Source organism: Trichogramma pretiosum, unplaced genomic scaffold, assembly GCF_000599845.2.
Source record: "Trichogramma pretiosum strain Unisexual culture from Peru unplaced genomic scaffold, Tpre_2.0 scaffold97, whole genome shotgun sequence".
Taxonomy (NCBI): domain Eukaryota; kingdom Metazoa; phylum Arthropoda; class Insecta; order Hymenoptera; family Trichogrammatidae; genus Trichogramma; species Trichogramma pretiosum.
This window is the reverse complement of record NW_019640794.1, coordinates 350,845-371,595: the sequence shown is the minus strand read 5'-3', so window position 1 is coordinate 371,595 and position 20,751 is coordinate 350,845. Positions and strand designations below refer to the sequence as shown.

The following is a 20,751-nucleotide window of genomic DNA, read 5'->3' as shown; positions in this document are numbered from 1 at the left end:
TCTCGAGGCAGTGCTGTGCTGCAGCAGAAACGGCAGACCACTCTGTGCAGTGCGCCTTTATACACGCGAAAGTTTTCGGACGAGCCACATCGCTATTACGTTTAATTTATTATTATTTATTATTTTTCTTCAGCTGTAGTGCGTGCGCACGTTTGCGCATGTGTACAAGTATTAAATATATGTGCGTTGTTCCACTTGCAGATAAACGACACGCACAAAACAATTTTAAAAGTCCGAGCTCTGGCCTCTGCCCTCTCTCTCTCTCTCTCTCTCTTTCTCTATCTCTCGCTTATTCTTTCACACACATTCTGATGCATTAATAAGTTGAACAAACCACAAGTATGCGCGCACAGCTGACCTAATGAAGCGCCAAGCTGTACACAAGAGGTATTACGCAGCTTTGAACCTTTCTCCGCGTGATAGTGTCTGTGTGTGAGTGTGCCTCACTGGCTTAAGTGCATGCACTATTGTATACACGTACATGTGCGGCAAAAACAGAAGAATATAATCGTGGATGATATTCAACGATACGAATGCGCGCGCGACGGGCATCCGAATGAATTCGAATAAGCGCAGATTTGTTATGCAGTCGTATGGTGTTATTGTCCTCGTTGACATGGCGCATGCGTGTCCGAGCTTATACCGACCCGACTCTCCGCGATGAATGGAGGGAAAAAAGAGAGTCGAGCTAGTGGACAAGCGACGTCACAGATTTACCTGGATTCGCAATTTACGCATCGATGGCTCGTCGTTGTCGTCGTGTGTGTAATACAATCGCCCGATGATGCCAACGACGATTGAGGTTATCCTTCTATCGTCCTTATACACCGAACGCGACGGGAAGAAAGAAGCTGAAAAGACAATGAATAGCTGCGCGCGCGCGTATAATTAACATAATATTCCGTGTTGTTGTGTGCGCGAGCGACGCGTGACTCGTGACGCTTCTTCTTTGGCGCGCGCGCGTCTCGCGCAGTGTGTTGCAGCGGTAGCATCAGCGGCAGCAGCAGCAGCCTCAACTTAACACAATGTACGAAAATTTAACGGTGAATCTTTCATGAGGTAACTTTAGCGCCACGTCGACAGATTCATTTCTGCCGCAGAAATGCCGCTAATAATTGCCACGCGCGCGCGCGTTCGCGACGATAATTATTTTTCTCTCTCGCGTGTCTTCCGCTTCGCGCGTGTGCTGCATCTCACGCGAGCAATATTTACAAGCTCGCGAGCTCGGGAGCTCGAGCTACCTCTGACCCAGAGATTGCTCAAATTTTTTACGCTATGCCAGGCCGTGTAATATGCATGCCTGCATAGCTCCGGATGTTTTTATTCCGAAAAATTCCAACGCACACAAAAAGCCTCGCTCGCAGTTCTCGATCGCAGCTTTTGTTGTTTGTGTTTTGTTGTTCTCCTACTGGCACGCGTGGAAATAGGCTTCGAGGTTGCAGCGCAGTGAAAATAAAAAAAAAGAAAAACGGAACGGGCCTACACACCCACACACAAGTACGAAAAAGTGCCGCAATAGAGCGGAACGTTTAAAGGATCATTTTTCGCGCTCGCTTCTTGCTTGGGTCATTACGTGTAACACACATGCCAGCGCACCAATCGTATGCACCACGCGCACGCACAATCGTGCGCGAACGAAATGGTGTTTCGTGCGGGTGCATTCCGTGTGTTACATATATTTTCACTGCTAACGAGAAAAACGACTTTAGCCCATATTTCACACTCTCGAAAGTCGAAAATCGAGTTCGTCTGTCTGTCTGTTTTCGGCTTTTCAGCTCTGTGTACAGTTATTAAATAACGCGGTGGCGGCGGCTATTGTGCGAGCTCGAGGTTGTATCGCGAACGCGGCTTACTTCCATGCATACATGACGTTTGTTTTTTCTCTCCACTTCTTCTCGTCTTCTGTGTATGTGTTTTTTTTCTCTCTCTCTTTTTTTCTCTTTTTGTCCATGCGCTGCATCGTGTGCGTGCGAAATACTAACTAGCTAACTTCCGTAATAATACAGAGAAAGAAGATTTTCAAGAAACTGAGCAAATAATTACCCGCGGTAAGTTTTTGAGAAAGAAAAATTCACTCACGTGTGTATGCACACGTATATTCACTAGTGAAACGTTTACCCACCTGTCTGATACAGCGGGAGAGACATTGTGAAGTTACGCTAAGTGCCAAGGAAAATATGTACCTAATACCTGTTTAGCTTGTATTCGGTATGATTACAATAGGGATGAAAATTGTTTTCTCATATTTGTTGGCGCTACCGTTACGCACCTTTTTTATTCCCATATTCTCGTTGACGAAAAATAAACATATCTACGAACTAGCTTGTTTTGAATATTATGTGTTAATTCTGATTTGCAGTGTGTGACTAAATAAGTCTAATCTTGTTTAGATAAAAAATTATTTCAGTTTTTCGGAAAAAAGAAATTAGTACTGTTATTAAGCGTATGTTATCATTATAATTCAATCAGGTAAAGTAGGTAAATAAAGGTAATTCAGGTTGACACTTATTTTTCAATAAATCCTCAATAGCTTTGTAAATAAGCATGAAGCTAATTTTGACTTTAAAAGTGCATCTAATTAGATATATGCCCACTGATTTTCAATTGATGTCAATTCCCTTAGTTTACCGAAATATGCCATATAGCATAAGGTCATTTACCCGAAGTATTTGGCATTGGTTTGGTTACATTTTAGAGGTCTTTGATGATTTTTCTTTGCAATTATTTCTACTTCCATCTTATGATTCACTTTCCAATCATCCTCAGGACCATTAATTAAACTCGCTGCCGTTGGTACCCGTGAGGGGTTTTGGCGGCCTAGTTTTGGTGCCGGCCTCTGAAAATACATGTCGGAGTGGGAGCTAAGCTGTTACGTATCTTCTCTCCCGATGTGTTGTCTACTCGGTCTTTTTCTACTGTTATTTGGTTGTTTTTTTTTAAATATTTTATACATTTATTTTTTTTTCTTCCAATTGTAATGTTACGTGCATGTGTTGATGTCCCCAGTTATTGACCGGTAGGCTGTACTGTCGTTTGTGGGGTACGATGGATTTAAGTCATTAAGAATAAATGAAAATTTGTATGTTTCGTACTCGAAAATCTTTTGTATTTATACTAATTAAAAATTTTTTTGACACTTGCAAGTTTACCTTACTCCCTCTGTCGCTAAAATAAAAAAGCTCATAATCAAATACAACATCTTTTATTATGAATTTATGATACGATTTTCTGACAAAATAATATGTTACTCATTTAAAAATTCTTCAAATACTGGTCCTCTGAAGGTTAAAAGAAAAAAGGAGTGAAACTGTGGCGTTTGATTTTTGAATCACAAGGATAATTATACTTTTCAAAGCAACATGACAGGTTGATTTTATAGAGACTAAACGCGCCTAAACAATTTGCAGTAGATTTGAAGATCCAGACGAGGCGTCAAATCTTTTTTGCCACGCGCACAAAACTCGTACAGATATTCGCAGCCACCTGCCGCAGGGAAAAATCGTTACATGGTTTTCAAGCGGAGAAAAACGTTTATCAGATGTGCGTATACACGTCAAGAATGAAAAGCTCGCACACGATAAGACTAACTGATAATTTTGCCGCGTGTGTGCCATGTTACCGTGCGCACGCTCGGGGGGTGTAAACTACGGCTGCGGCAGCAACAGCACCGCAGCAAGGAGCATCACGGTGAGCTCGGTGAGCGCGGGTAAAAGAATCACAAACTGGCGCCGCGACAAGTAAAAAAGACGATGAAAACAAGCATAATAGTAATAATAAGCACGTACCTGCGTAGATTAATGTGGCAAAAATAACAATAATTACACCATCCGCGGCAAGTGATTGACGCGCTATGAATTATGTGTGTGTGCGTTGGAGTGCGCATACACGTAAAGTCCATCGGCGTCGTAAAACCTAGCTATAAGGATGAATTAAAAGTTTATATACGTTTTTTTCGCGTGTCAATATAGAACGAACAAAGGCCAAAAGACAGACGCGCGATTCAGCTTCTCTCGGACACGATGCGTATTAAAATGAAAACAAAAAATGGAAGAAAAAGCACCGCATTGCATTTATACACGTGTGTGTGTGTGCTTATAAGGTCTACTTACCCCATTTATGCCAGGCGCATAATACGATTCAAACCACGCGCGTACACATATATAGCGCGCGTGCATCCGTTAAAAAGCCTTTCGGCGTATACATACAGTCAAGCTCGCTCACGCATGCACATGCCTCTCGCTGTTTCCTATATTGCTTGCGTCTTTTCGAGAGCAAGCGAGATCGAGAACTGTCGATACTGTGCGTGCAACTGCGCTTATATGTGTATAAATATATTTCATACGTATGCGTGTGTGTATATGTGTAAGCGCGGCCATCGTGTGTGTATTATATAGCCTGTCGCCATATAATATGCATGTGCCAGTCTCGCGGTGATACATTATTGCGCGTAAACAGGGAATTCGGGTCACTGTTATATTCCTCGGCGCGCGCCGTGGTGTATTTATAATATATACGGAGCCGCCCGCGTGTGTAATTCGCGCGACTGTATACCATTACACGGGCGTTTGTAAACAAACGATTGTCAAACGTCAATGAACCGATATCTTTGCTAGCTTTTACTCGCGCCACGAATACTTATACTATTAAAGTCGGGAGGTTTGCGTGCGAACGCGTGAAACGTCAAGCCACTAAAAATATGCATGAAATTCGAATAAAAGCTGCAAACGTCGAGGCGCGTGTGGCGACGACGTAGCCGTCGTCGTCGTCCTCACGAGCTATCATGAAGGACTCGGCTGCAATAATAACGGTATACGCGCCTGCGCCTATGTACACACCAACACATGATGTCCGAGTAAGCTGCTGCCGCTCGGTTCTCTTTCGTGGCACGTTAATACACACAGCTTCGGCTTCAAATTTTGCGCGCGCGATCGCTTCCACGAGGCGTTGTATGTGTCACAATTTGCTGGCTACGTAATTATCCCGCTGCATGCTATGTACACATTGTATCTGTGTGTGTATGTATGTGTGATAGGTACGGGCCCAAGTAAACCGAGTGAGCCAAGCATTCTCAAGACTCCCATGAAAACACAATGTTAAGGTCACCGTGAACGAGCGACACTGCTATAATATAGCAATGGGCCCGGCTCGCGTTGTATAACGATCGAGCAAAGATTTTAACGGCGCGCGCGCTTGTTTTCGAAAAGTATCGTCCTGCCACGCTGCAGAGAGGCCTTTCCTTTGCTGTTGAAATAATGACACAGTCTTATAAGAACGAAGGAGGGCTTAGCCGGGCTTTATGAACTTTGTAATATGAAATAGCTCGCGTTTTTTTTGGCCTCGCAGTTTCAAGCTCCGTCTCGTTCTAGCTTGTACATATCCCACGATTCAAAATTATCGCTTGCGTGAAACATATATCTAGGTGCACGCACCGTTCATACTATGACCATTATGTTGGCTACTTTAGATTGATTGTAGTATTAAAAATTATCACTGAAAATTGCCCATATGCCCGTTAATTTAATCGCTTGCGCGCACTATAAAGTTCTGGGTAAAGGTGAGGCGCGCGCGCTGCATGCCTATAAATCTTTACGATAACAACTCAACGCCCAGAACAATGGGTCGTCTATAAAACATGTTTCTAATTTTCCATAAATTTATTAATCAAGTCCTGCGCGCGAACACCAGGCCAACCTCGGATGCTTATCTTTTACATAATTTGTTGGAACGCCAGGTCACAACGGAAGTATGCAGACATTCAATGAAGCAATAATTTTCCGGTTTTCAAACATACTTTCTCACGATACTCATCGAAAGAGAAACGATTTAAATGGGCACCAAGAGGCTCCAAGGCGAAAGATCAGCAGTCCAATTATAATTTTTTCAATATAAATATAAAAAATAAATAAATGTGAGAAATAATTTTTTTCTGAAGAACGACTAAATCTTTTAATGCTCAAATGACCAATAAAATGTGCAAGAATAACATGAAAAATAATTAAAAATGGTTAAAAACTGTGTTCCATTAATTAGTTTTTAAGTCTAATCTGAAACCTGGTAAAAAACTACTTAAATTTGACCATGCATAAGAGCGCTAATTTGTAGGCATCTAACAATTCCAAGGGAATTTGATGAGACATCAAAACTAGTGATAATTAGTAGCAAATTTCATTATATGATTTCAAAGCAGTGATTTCCAACTGATAAATTACATCAATTTTGTACAAGTAAAAGGAAAAATAACAAATAATGATTCGGAAATTGACAAAATTAAAATAACGACACTAAAAAAATCAAAAAAGTAGGTACCTACGTCACGCGGGGTTCCCAGGCGGTCACCCATCCAAGTACTAACCGCGCTCAACTTTGCTTATATTCGGTGATCGGACGAGAACCGTAGTTTTCAAAGTGATATGGACGTAGACATTAGGTGTGTTTTCAAAGCAATTCATATCGTACAAGTTCGTAAAAAGTCATATTCAAATGCAACTTTTATAATGAAAATTGCAGTAATGATTATAGATCTACTACATTCCAAAATTTAAAGGAAGCAAAAAGTAAAATAACAAGGAATATCTCATAAAAATTTAAAAAATGAAAAAAATATTGTTCAAGAAATCAAAAGTAGAGGTACCTACGTCACGCGGGGTTCCCAGGCGGTCACCCATCCAAGTACTAACCGCGCTCAACTTTGCTTATATTCGGTGATCGGACGAGAACCGTAGTTTTCAAAGTGATATGGACGTAGACATTATGTTTGATTTCGAAGCAATACATAAGGCACAATTTTGTTGAAAGTCATATTTAAAAACTACTTTTATAATAAATTTTGCAGTAACGATTAAATGATGTGCAACGCTCTTCAGTTTTAAGCAAAAAAAGTAAATTAACAAGTAATTGGAATTATTATAAAAAATATAATGTTCAAAGCAGAAGTGATGTCTTTTTTATGCGATCAACCGGTACTTTCACTGATAAAATGCAATTAGAACGTTGATTGTGGATACCACGCCGATGACATTTTAAGTATTTTGATTAATCAATTTTCTATCAGAGTCGGGCTCCGCTTTGACAGCAAAGAAACGTTTATTATTACCAGCTATTAGGACCCTCGCTGCGCTCGGGACCTAAACTACGCCATGCCAAAAAGTGTTACTTATGCCACTAGTATCGTAAAGTACTATTAAAGATGCCACATGCGTATTCATTAATCTTGACTAAAGTGTTGCAGAAACTATAAAAATCGGGTACATCTTTACCGTATCTCACTTCATCATCAGCAGTACGCTCTAAGATGCTGCCAACTCCATTTGCCTGGCTTTTACCATGTGCTGAGATGCTATAATTATAATAGATATTTGTGAAAAAACTTTTGTAAAGTGCTGTGTGATTATTTAAAACACTGATTTGTTTCTGTACTGGCTCGGTGCTTGGCCCATCACTCTTTATGTGCCAAATTTTCACAATTTCCAGTTTATTTAAGTAGTGCTCCATAGAATTTATAAAATGAGTCAGGACAGTTGTAGCATCGTGTCGAAGACAGTCAGATATTGAAGTAAATTCTGGATAGATAGTTTTAGAATAAATATAACCAGTATAGAGACTCACTTGATGTCTACCTGCTCCAAAGTGAACAGTATTTCAGAGCTACATTTGCAGTTATAGTTTTCAACTATCACTAATATATCATCATGCTTTATTCTTTCTCGAATGGTTTTTTGAATAGTGTATTGATGAAAGATTTTTATCTCATGCTCAACGAATGATGGAATTTTTAATATAAATTTTGTTATGAGATTTTATCTTCATGGTAAATTTTTTTTTATCTGGTCTTTGTACTGTAATCTGCTTGTTTGTTTTTTCAACGATACGGTTCTCTTTAACAACTGGCCATTGAAAGTAAGTGACATAATCTTCAACATTTTTATTTGATTCAAAATAGATTTCTTTGTTTAGACACACACACACACATATCGCACAAGTTTGTAAAAAGTCATATTTAAAAGCAACTTTTACAATAAAATTTGCAATAATGATTAACAATTTACCATGCTCCTTAATTTAAAGCAAGAAAAAAAAATGAAATAAGCGGTAATATCTCATAAAATTTATAAAAATAAAAAAAATATTGTTCAAGAAATCAAAAGGATAGTTGGTATGTAGCTGGAATAAATTGATAAGCTCATAAATTTGTGTATTACTCTTTAAGAATAAATAAGAAAATTGATGAAAAAGTATTGGAACTGACTTAACAGCAAAATTTAAGATATGACATTCGATCAACCTAAAATTAGGTGGTGGTTGAAGCATATTTTTCACAAAACTTTTAATCAATTTTTCATCTTCAGCTTGGTATGGTGGAGGTAAATATTTGACAAACGTTTTATCACCTTTTTCTTCAATGTATGCATGAGGAACGATGACTTTTGGAAGAATATCATTGCTTGCATTTGCAATTAACAGTTCCACAATTACAAAGAAATCAGACATCTAAAAGTGAAAAATATACAAAGCAAATGAAAATTAAGTAATATTCAATTGTAAGTAATAGACTTAAATGACTAAAGTTGCATTTGATCTATTCGTAAAGCTAAATTGGTAGAATATACAAAAAATTGTATTTCAAAGTCTTTCGAATGATCATGTTTGAATTTCGGCAATTCAGTTACACATATAGTTCAAATGCTAACTAAATGAAAAATAAAAGCCATTCTTCAGTTTCTTGGATGCTATAAATCACTAGAGTTGAATTTGATCTATTCGTAAAGCTGTATTAGAGGAAAATACAAAAAATTGTACAACATACAAAAAGGTTTTTCGAATGATCATGTTTGTAATTCAACAATTCAGTTGCACTTACAGTTCAAATGCTAATCCAATAAGAGAAAAGTAATTCACTTGTTTAACATGTAATCAGAGGCGGACTGGGGTCCTCTTGCGGGTCGGGAATCTCAAAAAATTCGGCCCTATTAAGTAGCGGCCAGTCCGCCTATCATATTAATAAAACGAATATTTGATTTAATTATTTTTATTAAGAGAAAAAAAAACAACTTAAAAATTATACAAACTTAGAAAATTAACAAACTTTTTAATAGATATCATGATTTATCACTAACCGATATCATAATTTTGGGAGTAGCATTCATGTGTTGGCGTTGCGACAGCTGAACGTCGCGTGCTAAGGCCGGTACGCAGTGTGCACGTTGCATACAGCATTATGTCAATAACGCCGTTTACTACCCTCCTCATAAAATTTACACGTTTTTCCACGCATACGCACGTATTAACATGTTATACAGATATTGTTGCGAGCGAGCCTTAGTATTATAATTGTTTCCTAAGAAAATAAAAAAAATTTCGCCACCACGTTCAGTGGCCGCTTTTCCCGAGTCCCAGACCGCCTGTAAGTTTTCTTGCTGACATGGCCCAGAGTGTTGTTAGACGCGGCCTAATTCGTAACGGCCCACCGGGAAAGTTTCCAAAATTCCAATGGCCAGTCCGCTTCTGCATGTAATTATTGAAACAAAAAACGTGATATATGTAAATAAACTTTTCTTAGTGAAACAATCTTGAGGTTATGAAAATTCTATAATTTTCAGTAATTTAGAGTGCCTTAATCCTTTATCAAAACTTCTATAAATAGATCCTACTTTATTGAACAATTAAAATTATAGAACTTGAAGTAAGTAATCATTTTTTGGCAATCACATTCTATGAATGACAAAAGTAAATATAAAAACTCGATAGCATGAACCAAAAGAATTACGACTAAAACTAATGATATATTTGTAATTAAGTTTCATACTCACGATAGCCGCATACAACTTGTTTATATCAAACTTGAAACTCAGTTGGAATCGGTAACTTTTTAAGATGTCTACTGTGTTGCAACCATGAATAGGAAGGAAATCCGATCACTAGTTCATACTTGCGTTCGTTCACTCAAAATGTAAAGACTTCTGAGCTACTATTGGCACTAAAATCATATCGCGAAAGGTTCTGTTTAAACTCTCCTCCGGGCAAGGTCCGGGCCGAATGAGATCGTGATTACTACCGGAAAATTACCCTGACCTTGCCCTAATCCGGGCGCATATATGAAGATCCAGGCCAGATCTTAGCCTGAGAGGCTGTTTCTGTTCGGGTTATGTATGATTTCAAAGCAATTCATAAGGCACAAGTTTGTAAAAAGTCATATTTAATAAAAGCAACTTTTATAGTGCGATTTGCACTAATAATTAAAAATCTACTATAATACTCTATCTAAAGCAACAAAAAATGAAATAAGCACTAATATCTCAAAAAGTTTTGAAAAATTAAAAATATTGTTCAAGAAATCAAAAGGAGAAGTATCTACGTCACGCGGGGTTCCCAGGCGGTCACCCATCCAAGTACTAACCGCGCTCAACTTTGCTTATATTCGGTGATCGGACGAGAACCGTAGTTTTCAAAGTGATATGGACGTAGACATTAGGTGTGTTTTCAAAGCAATTCATATCGTACAAGTTCGTAAAAAGTCATATTCAAATGCAACTTTTATAATGAAAATTGCAGTAATGATTATAGATCTACTACATTCCAAAATTTAGTTTTGGAGCATAATAAATTTGAAGCAAATTTTAATGAATAACGGCTAGTTTTTTAAGAACAGCAGTAAATTTCTAGTAAAAATATAGGAAATTAGAAAATAATAACTCTAAAGTCAAGTAGTCGCTGTTCATCCGCATGAATTTATTACTACTTCTTAAGCAGTCCAATGATGTAATACAAGGGTAAATCATGCTATTGTGAACCCCAAGTTTCTGACCTTCTAATCATTTTGCCCGATCAATTTTCCATCTGTGTATCACTCAATACGCATTACCTTGACACTATGAGGTAGCAAAATTTGCCAATTTGAGAGATATGAGTAAATTAAAATAGATGATTTGAAGGCGAACTGCGATAGCACAGTATGAGTTTGATGACCCTCGTCATTACCCTGTACAGGAGTATTGTTACCACTGAAGTTTTGCGTGTACGCGCGTTTGTAAATGCACAATGTGCATTTGAGCCGTAGCTGCTACTCGTATAACCACATGCAAGAATAAACAAAATAATCGGAGTTAATTTTTTACGACTTGGTATTACGAACAATTTTATAACCTCGCTTAGCGTTTGAAAGAAAAAAGGCGAAAAAGAAAAACGAAAAAAGCAAATAAAATAAAAGGGAGAGTGTGCACAGGCAAGCTAGTGTACTCTTGGGTTTCGCATTGCTCAGGCATGCGTAAGGTGCCTGCTGGATATAATAGTACTTTCAAACTTGGGATGTATCAGCACGTGCAGCGAATCGAACTTTTGATGCAAAATGCCAAGTCGTGTAGCTTTTGTGCGCGATGAATATATATGCCGTTCGAATTCCTCACATAAATTTTATATAGAAAACCAGTTGGGATCGTATAGTTTATTCAAAAGTAGCAGAGCAAAACACCTAGCGCGCACAGGCGCGCGGAATAGAGGCTGCACAAGAGAGAGAGAGAGAAAGAGAGAGAAAGAAAACTCGTATACATATATCGTAGCTCGACTCGACCGCGAAAACCTATTAAAAATCTAATGCGACCAAATCTTTCTCCATTACCCTATTGCATTACCGTGCTTCATATACTTTATTGTAGCATTGTAGAACGCGCGAGTTCGGTATAGCAAAAAACGAGATGTAATCAAAGTCTCTCGATATATATACGTGAGTGGGTATATATATGAGAAACGTTGCACGGTACCTGCTGGCAGCAGCACATCTTATACGGCGAATCAAACGATAAATTACACGCACGAGCCTTTCTGCCTTTTCGCTTCTTCGCGCGTAAAACTGCATTGTGCAGTAGTGCTTGCTGAACGCGGAGTTGCTGCTGCTGCCACTGCATCAAGCACGCAACAAGTATACACAGGTACGTATATGTGTACGAACGTTGACAGAGAAAATCAAAGAATGCAAAGGAGGCAGTATTACAATCTCGGGGGCCCCAGCGTCCAGACTAACCTTTGGATGTGTAAGCTATTCGAGAGCTTTTTTTTCGTTCTTTTTTTATCTTCTAACGATTGCGCTTGCGGCAGCGGCAGCAGCAGCAGCAGCGGCAACGAGGAAGGGAGAAAATAAAACATTAGTTCAATATTCATGTTGTGCTCTCTGCTTGGTTTCTTTATTCGCGCGTTAACTCGATGTATGTAGTTGCATTCCTTGCTCCTGCTGCTTGCTTGCCCTCATATATACACATACGAGCGTATATGTATACGCATCGATATCATGCACTTTTTCCGTGCCCCGAACAGCAGAGGTATATATGTGTGTGCACCACAGATCGCGGGTACTTTTTCTCTTATCCAACCATCGTATTCTTACGATCTTTTGGCATCTGCGAAGCTGCTCTGATATTTACTGTACGATTCGCCCAGATTATATGGGGAAAAAGATATTAGCCGTCTGGATCTTGGCAATACGCACTTTTTGTGCCAAATAAATATTTCTCTTCTGGTATTTCATCGATATCTACGAATGTTATTTTATAGACATGCACGAGTAATATATGAGTTTGGCTTTAGTTTAAACTTATATGGTTTTACATATTATTCAATATTATTTAAAAATACATGAGGAGTGGAATTATTTTCCTCTCACTATTAAAAGAATTTCATAGGTTTTTGTAAAATAAGTTCGTTTTAATATCTTCAGTAGAAATGCTCAATATTGATAATAGCCTGATGATTGAAATATGATCATTTATAATGTTATACAATACATTACAATTAATTAGCTTCTTTTTGACCTTTTCCTGTTACTTGGGTTGCAAATATTAAACACATTTTAAATGATCTAGAAATAACAATTTAATTGTTTCAAAAAGTTTATAGACCAGTTTTTAACCAAATTAGAATACAATAATACCATTTGAGGCCTGCGCCACTAGATGGCGAGCACCTTTATTTCAGTAAATCTGCAAGTTGCACAGTAATAATCATTGCATATAAGTCAAAGCTTAGTCTTAAAAACATTCAAAATTTGGAAAAGTTCCTTCTACTGATCAAAAACCTCTCGAAATTAAGCAATTTTTCGTCCCACGACTCAACTTAATTTCAATACAAAGTATTTATATCCGAACGCGATGAATTATTAAACATAGCTTCAGCAGTTTAAATATTTATTATGTTTCTCGTTGAACGCACTCAAACAAATCGGTTCTCAGCTGTATCGGTAACATCCGTATGCGTTTAACAAAGGGACAGGTACACCGCTTTAAATAAACAAACGCACGTCGTGACGATTCTCCCTCTTTCTAATTTCCAACGTTGACAAATACCACCTTTCCGAGTATTAAATATGTTGTATATACTCGCTCGACGACATCGTTCTCGCTCGCACGCTGCACTTGGCGCACGTGAACTCTTCAAAATGCAGAAATGACTTGTCGCCCATTTTTCATCCGACGTCTCTTTAGCGAAGACATTGAAAAACACGGAGGAAAAAAAGAACGCCGAGGTTTCGCATACATCTCTCAAAGAGTTAACGGCTGAGCTTACACATCCATTTACCAAGCAATATTAACCTGATGACTCGACGAAGTATATTCGCTATAGACAGTTGTCTTCCGCATGATGCGCGGCATATCGTAATAACTCAATTCTTGGATTTGCGAAAGCAATAGATTACGTTCGATGGCATTTTTTTATTTTAATAGGCTTTGGTTTAGATCAAAGTGTCTCTCGTGAAGGCGAGCAGTGCAGCAGGCGGCTGCGCTTCTGCCTGTGTTTATATACGTATATACCATAGTGACTCGAACGCGTGGTATGGTAGTGACGTTGGATCGATCTCGAGAGCTCTGTACGTTCCAATTGCAGCAAGAGAGAAGCTGCTGGAAGAGTATACAGGAAGAGTAGCGAGTAGTAGACTACGTGAGGAACTGCTGCCTCTAATCTAAAAATCATAGGGTGAATCTTTCAGCTTTGTGTCAGCTGTTGACTGAAAGGTTCCGTTGGACAGATGAACTCGTAAGTGGGTTTCTTGGGTAAAGACGCCAATCTCTTTTGCTACATACACAGTACAACATAGAGCCTCGCTCGTGGAAGGGATCGCGAGAGAAGGAGTGAGAGCGAGCGAGAGAGACAGACACAATCCTTTTAAAATGAAAACGTACGAGCGAATTTTGCTGCAGATGAGCATGCACGAACCGCTACACAGGCATATTGCATGTACGGATAAGACTGAGAATTTTTTCGAAATAATTATGCGCTGAGCGTCCTCGGATTTGGACGAGCTTTTCGTACGCTTTATTACATGAAAGTAAAAAAAATCAAGATTCTTGGCCCCAAATTTACAATTGATCGATAATATATTAAAAGCTCGAATACTTATAACAGATGACTAGAGCATGCAATGCTTCAATATTCATGACTTGCTTAATATTTGATTCTTCTCGAGTGCATCTTTCAATTCGCGCATTACTGTCAGACGCGTCTGGCCTATGAGCGCACCACAGCGTATGACAGCATTTTTCGCGACGCATCCTAGACGGCGCATTTTGTAAAAAAAATTTTTTCACTAGTCAATTACCGCCCACCGCTTGAGGGATTTATCCGCTCGTGACGCGACTCTTGAATAGGTTCTCTGCTGCGCCGTCGCCCCTTACCTTGTCATTATGTACCTCGAGCTCAATACCTCCTGAGTCTTTACTTACTCATTGAAAGTCTCGTAATGGTTGCGCAAGATCCTCGTCGATGGTCAAAATGATGGCTTTGCTTTGATTACCTCATTGCTCGGTCTATCTAGGGTCTTTTATTTTTAAACTTTTTTTTAACTCGGATGGAAACGACATAGACGCGCAGGTATTTTATCGAAGCTCGAATTCGCATCGTCATAGCTCATCTTTTATGAGATAAGGTATTACTACTCGTAATGCTGCTTGTTGTTTGTATTTTCGCTTGAATATCACATGTACTAAAGCATAAATTACTATTCTATATTTAGATTTCAACGCTTTGACTTGGAGCATAATGATAGTTATATAAACGAAAAATCGAAATAGAAATTTGATAAATATTGAAAGTTTTACTATTTTTTATAGTAATTATAAATTGTTATCGTGTATTACTTGTGCAATTTCAATAGTATACATCAATAATGATTCATAGAGGTTATTTGTACACCTTTTCTGCTTTCAAAAAATACCCAATGAGTATTTTAGATAGTCGAGCTAAATGGCATAGTTGAACTCAAATTTTTAAAACTTCAAGAAGCAAAAAATTTGTCAGAAGTGGGATTCGAACCCACGCCCACAGAAGTGGACTGCGACCTGAACGCAGCGCCTTAGACCGCTCGGCCATCCTGACTTGTTAGTAGCGACTCTTATTGTTTTTTAAAAATCGTTTTACGGAATCTATTAAGTAGACGATGTCAAAAAATGAGCAAAACAATCGCGTAATCGCAAAACATTTGTCAGAAGTGGGATTCGAACCCACGCCCACAGAAGTGGACTGCGACCTGAACGCAGCGCCTTAGACCGCTCGGCCATCCTGACATGTTAGTGGTGGCTCTTATTGTTTTTTAAAAACAATTTTACAGAATCTGTATACAATCCCAAGTCAGAAATGATCAACATAGGTAGGTAATCACAAATAAATTCAATTTATAATTTTTACGATAATATTTGGAATATGCTCTGTTTGAGCTTTAAATTCATACATACATTTCATTATAAAGTGAAGGTTTCACAGAATCAAAGGAGTATTTCAAAAATGAGATGTCCTGCGCGTTGAAAAACATTCATAAAGCTCCGAAGTTCGATCTGCCCTCGAAAGATCCCAACGCGCACACGTTGCAGATTTTCCAACGAGTAAAGTCACTCTCCGACGTATCAGCGGTAGCTGCTTTACCCACTGACAGCTTGGCATGGCAGCACCGCACGGCACGTTGATAAGAGAGGTGTTTTCTGTATGCGCAGTGGCACGAGGCAGTGATCACTGCAAACGCACGAGTAGTCTGCTATCGTCGCGCGACTTCGACCGAGCCTGCACCTGCACAAAGCATAGATACGTGCTATCTGGAGCTTTTAAAAAATCGACATAATTACGTTGTTCTCTTTGTAGTGATTTTTGAGCCTCATTGATTCGCACCCACTTTTGGAAATCATTTCCGAGGAAAGCTTGTTCAGCGTCGTCGTCATCGTCGTCGGTACTACGCGCCTCTTGAGTGTGTGCGTGTATATATTGACTTTCACTTCCGTGATTAAGTCCGGTTTTGCATTTCATGCGTGCCTTTGAGGCGAATACACACACATACACACGCACACGTTGTTGTTGTTGCACTACATACTGAGTGAGCCTCGAATAGGCATTGCGTGTATACGTACGAAATTGCTATTTTAGATCATACCAATTGCATCGAGCATTTAATCATCTGTCAATGGCCTGCGTAGTTTTTTTTCCTCTATTTTTTTCCTTTTTTTTTATTCGTCGTTCCGCTCCGTCGGATAAACACAAAATTGAGCAATATACATTCGATCGATTAGATCGATATAATCAAAGAGCCGGGGAGGAAAAGAACCGAAGGATTCACGATGGAGAGTAATGATATATCATTGCGTGGAAAAGAGTGAAAGCCCTGAGCACGTATAAGCGCGTATGTGTACTCGCGCGGGCACACGCACACACTCGGTGTACGAGACGCGAATTTCGGCACAACGAGTTCACTTTACAGTGGATTTACGCCCGATATACGTGTCCGCGTGTATGCAGCATGCAAAAACTTACACTCGCTCGAGTATACACGTACACATTATAGCACGGTCACATATAAAACATGTACATCGAGGCATTGTACGAGGCGAATAGTTGTCGAAAGAGATTACTTTCGCGGATTTATCTCGATCTCGCGAACCGGTTATCATCGTGTGTGCTGGTGTGTATGTTTGTGTGTACTTGTGTGTGTGTGCGTATATAATACCCGATCACACGTACGTATAGAAAGCTCGCTTACTCCGTCGCTACCTGCCTGCTTGGACAGTTGCATAAGTCTCGAACGTGTTATGCTGGCCAATTGCGCGCTGCACTGGTGCGGGCCCGCTGCTGCTGCACTGCAGCCCGCCCCGCGCAACTCGACCGCCGGCTCGGCCGATCGAAGGGCATGATGTGGCGCTTATGTATTTCGTCGGCTTTTATAATGTATGTAATAATGCACCGTGCGATACATCGAATGCAATTTTCCAATCTGTGCCGCAGAGCCGCTGCCATTGTTGTTTCTGCTGCTGTCTTGTGCTCGAAAAAGAGTAATACCTTGGCGCGTCGAAAAGGAGAAGAAATTAGCCGCTCGATAATGAATGAGTTTTAGCTGCTCGTAGCAGTTCCTCGTGGTGTATGTATGTATAAGCTTTATATCATAACAACTGCTGGCCTGCTACCTGCAGCCGATGATGACTTATATACGCGTCGATAAAAATCAATCGCCGATTCAGAGTCCGTAAATCAAAATAGCCACACGTGCGCGCGCGCAAGAGAGAGAAAAAGAGAGAGTGAAAGTCGCTCGATGATAATTACATTTTTCTTATCATCGCTTCCAATGGCTAAATTGAGCTGTTTCGATCAATCAATTCAATACTAATATGCTCGAATATATCTGCCTATATAGATATTATATATTATACGTAACGTATAATATACGGATGAATTAATCGAGGCTTGTATAACAGGCGCGCGGCTCTGAGCGGCTCTTATAGTTGAAATATTGATCATTTTGGCAAGTAATCGCGGCGAATTTTGTAACATTTTGCGATGTAAGCGCGGAAACCGAGCACAAAAACAAAACAAACCGGCTGCACGTGGATCTCCATTAAAATATTTGTATAATGCGATGATTTTCTGGTGGTTAATCCTCGAAGCTGAAACGACAGTATACCCACAAGTAGTATACTTTCTGTTTGAAATAGCAATGAAAATTGCCGATTCTTCCGACGTTTCAGCTATGTCAGCCAAGCAGATGATGAAAAAAAGGGAAAAAAAAGAAGCTACGAGCTATAAAGGTCAGGCCACTCTGGTCACAATTTTCCATTTTGTGTGCGGCTGCTAGTTTGCAAGATGTTCCCTTTGATGCGGTTTACTTGCGCACACACTTTCGCTCGCTCTTTCTCCCTCTGTGCTCTCTGCCTATATCACTCCTTGCATCTACGTGGTTTTCTCGCATCACGGGCAACCCAGAGGCGTGTATGTAATTTCCTGGCAAACTGGCCACCTAGTTTAGTCAGAGTGTATGTGTGTGCGAGTCAGCCAAAGCTCGAGAGAGAAGCGGAAAAATATATAACGACTAGGCAGAGGCTACGTACGTCGGGCAAAAGAAAGAACTCGATGCGGAGAGCAAGTGACGAAGTCAAAAAAAAAAGGAAAACAAAACAAAATGAAACAAAGAGCGCTGTTGCAAGTGAATTAGAATGAAAGGAGAGCGAGAGCGAGAGTGCGAAGAGAACTAGTAGCTAAATGGAAGAGCTGAGAAAAAAGAGAAGCGATATATAGAGAAAAGAAAGAATAGATAATAGCATTTGCTTTAGCTTGCTACCTGTTAGTTAGGAAAATCGTTTATCCGGAAAAAAGTCATTTACGAGCTTGAACGGTGAGCAGCTGAAAAAGATTCTTTAGCTATTATTTCAATGAAAATTGAATTTAGCAAAAGAAAAAGAATGAAGCTCGAAAGCCTCGACCACGAGAATTCTCACAATAGCATACTGTATTCGATCGAATCTCTATATGACAATTCTACTGCACAAATGACTTGCGTATACGTCGCGATGGGCAGTGCAAATGTACGATTCTTATACGCAATACCAGTCGAAATGTTGCAACACGATCGCTCGTTTGTTCGAGCAAAAACCGAGAGAGAAAGAAAAAGAGGCAAGCCAGGTGAGCTGCTCGCGGCAGGGAAGGTCGACTGCAGGGAGAAAAACGAAAGACGCACATAGAGAGTCGCAGAACTGCATGCACGGGGAATCCCGAGTGTGCGTCCAAGCGCGCGGGGTGCAATCTTCTCATAAAGCCCGCGTACTGCAGCACAAAGGTAATTATGTCAATCGACATATACGATGTGCCTATAGTTGCATTTTTGCTCATATAACGATCTCTGCGTGCGCTTGCCTCATTGACTAGCGTCTTTTTATACGTACGATATATCGAAGCTCGAATACGAATTACTGCCACTTATAGTCGAGATCCGTGTGCACGCCAGCTATTTGTGCACGTGATACCGAGGGCGGGGGGTATTATAACAAATCGCGTTGGATTCATAGTAAGTTATTGAATATACTCTGCAATCGCGTACGCCGTTCCTCTGCGTCAATGCTCGAAACTCGTGAATTGCGAAGCGCTGCTAGCGCGGACGATCTAGCTAGATACATGCGTGTGCGATGCAATTTCTTCGACTAACGCGCGGAGAGCTGCGCACACCAAGTAGCAGAGAAAGATATATTAAAAGGTGCGGTAGCGCCTAGCCTGCAAAGTATAAAAAAAAGAATATTAAAAAATTTTTTTCACAAAAAAAAATTATTTCAAGTAAAAGTTATTTTCAAAAAAAAAAAATTATTTAAAAAAATTTTTTATGCAAAAACAAATTTTCAAAAAAAAAGTATTAAAAATGATGATAGGAAGATGAAATATACAGTTGCCGATTTTTAATTTATATACAGAAGAAAATAGAATTGTTATATTTGACATTTTACAGGCACAAATAAAAAGTCATTAAAGCCTTTGTCCTACAAGTTCGATTGATTTTGTTTACATGTAATCCAATAAGGTCTGGGCACGCAAAGTAATATTTCGTACTGAAAATCTGAGTGCAGCATAAGCAAAGTGTTGCTATTGACTATGACTTGTTTCATGATTAATGGGCAGATAATATCAACAAAAGTAACTTTGACGATTTTTTCGAAATTTTAATATTTTAATGAATTATCTTCATAGCCGTTGTAAATAACATTTAAAAAATTTATAAAGGTCACACTGTATCAAATAATTAAAAGTACATCTTTGACGATTATTTCGATATTCCAATATATTAATTATAAATTATTTGTGAAAAATTACAATGAATATTTTATCGGTCACGTTGCTATTAAAACTCTTTTGTTGTTAATAAGAGTATACTTTGCCGGAATTCAAACTTATTTATAAGTAGCTTAAAATGTAATATTAGCCAAGACCGATCAAGCAAATAAATATATTATTGATCAATATTATCAAATACTTCATTTAAATAGTTAACCGTAACTGTGACTAAGTGATTGCATAAACTATTTCAATTAAAGTTAGATAATGGTTATCTATTAAAATTGGAGGAAAAGCAGATGAAAAAGTGTACCATAATTATAATCAGAAAAAATAATACTTTGCCAGGATTCAAACTTATTTATATGTCATTGAACAGTTAATATGAGCACTGCCCGATAATAGAATAATATGTAAAAGAACGGTACAGGCACTACTCATACAAATCGATTTTGAAAATTACAATTGGTTCATTATTCGTTATGAACTAGTGTCTAAAACGGATACGCCAATTTCTCATGCTATACATAAACGTGCGTTAATTAAAAAAAATTCAGGTGTGCCATTCTTAATTTAAAAAAAATTACATTATTCACGAGTTCAATAAATTACTCAAAGTTCTCAATGACATCGTGTACATCATTCATAGTTTTGTTCCATCATCTCAAGCAAACTTTATCTAATTTGTAAATGTTTCTTATCTGT

At 38.9% G+C, this 20,751-nt stretch overlaps 5 non-coding genes across 5 annotated transcripts; all 5 read right to left on the bottom strand.

Annotated features, from left to right (window-relative positions):
* Positions 1-6,303: 6,303 nt before the first annotated feature.
* Positions 6,304-6,422, bottom strand: LOC111693343. The gene has a single exon (XR_002763399.1). It is a non-coding gene; the product is annotated as a 5S ribosomal RNA (ribosomal RNA).
* Positions 6,423-6,628: 206 nt separating this feature from the next.
* On the bottom strand, positions 6,629-6,747 carry LOC111693342. Its single transcript, XR_002763398.1, has one exon. It is a non-coding gene; the product is annotated as a 5S ribosomal RNA (ribosomal RNA).
* A 3,597-nt stretch (positions 6,748-10,344) lies between these two features.
* On the bottom strand, positions 10,345-10,463 carry LOC111693351. Its single transcript, XR_002763403.1, has one exon. It is a non-coding gene; the product is annotated as a 5S ribosomal RNA (ribosomal RNA).
* Positions 10,464-15,270: 4,807 nt separating this feature from the next.
* On the bottom strand, positions 15,271-15,354 carry Trnal-cag. Its single transcript has one exon. It is a non-coding gene; the product is annotated as a tRNA-Leu (tRNA).
* A 104-nt stretch (positions 15,355-15,458) lies between these two features.
* On the bottom strand, positions 15,459-15,542 carry Trnal-cag. Its single transcript has one exon. It is a non-coding gene; the product is annotated as a tRNA-Leu (tRNA).
* Positions 15,543-20,751: the final 5,209 nt, after the last annotated feature.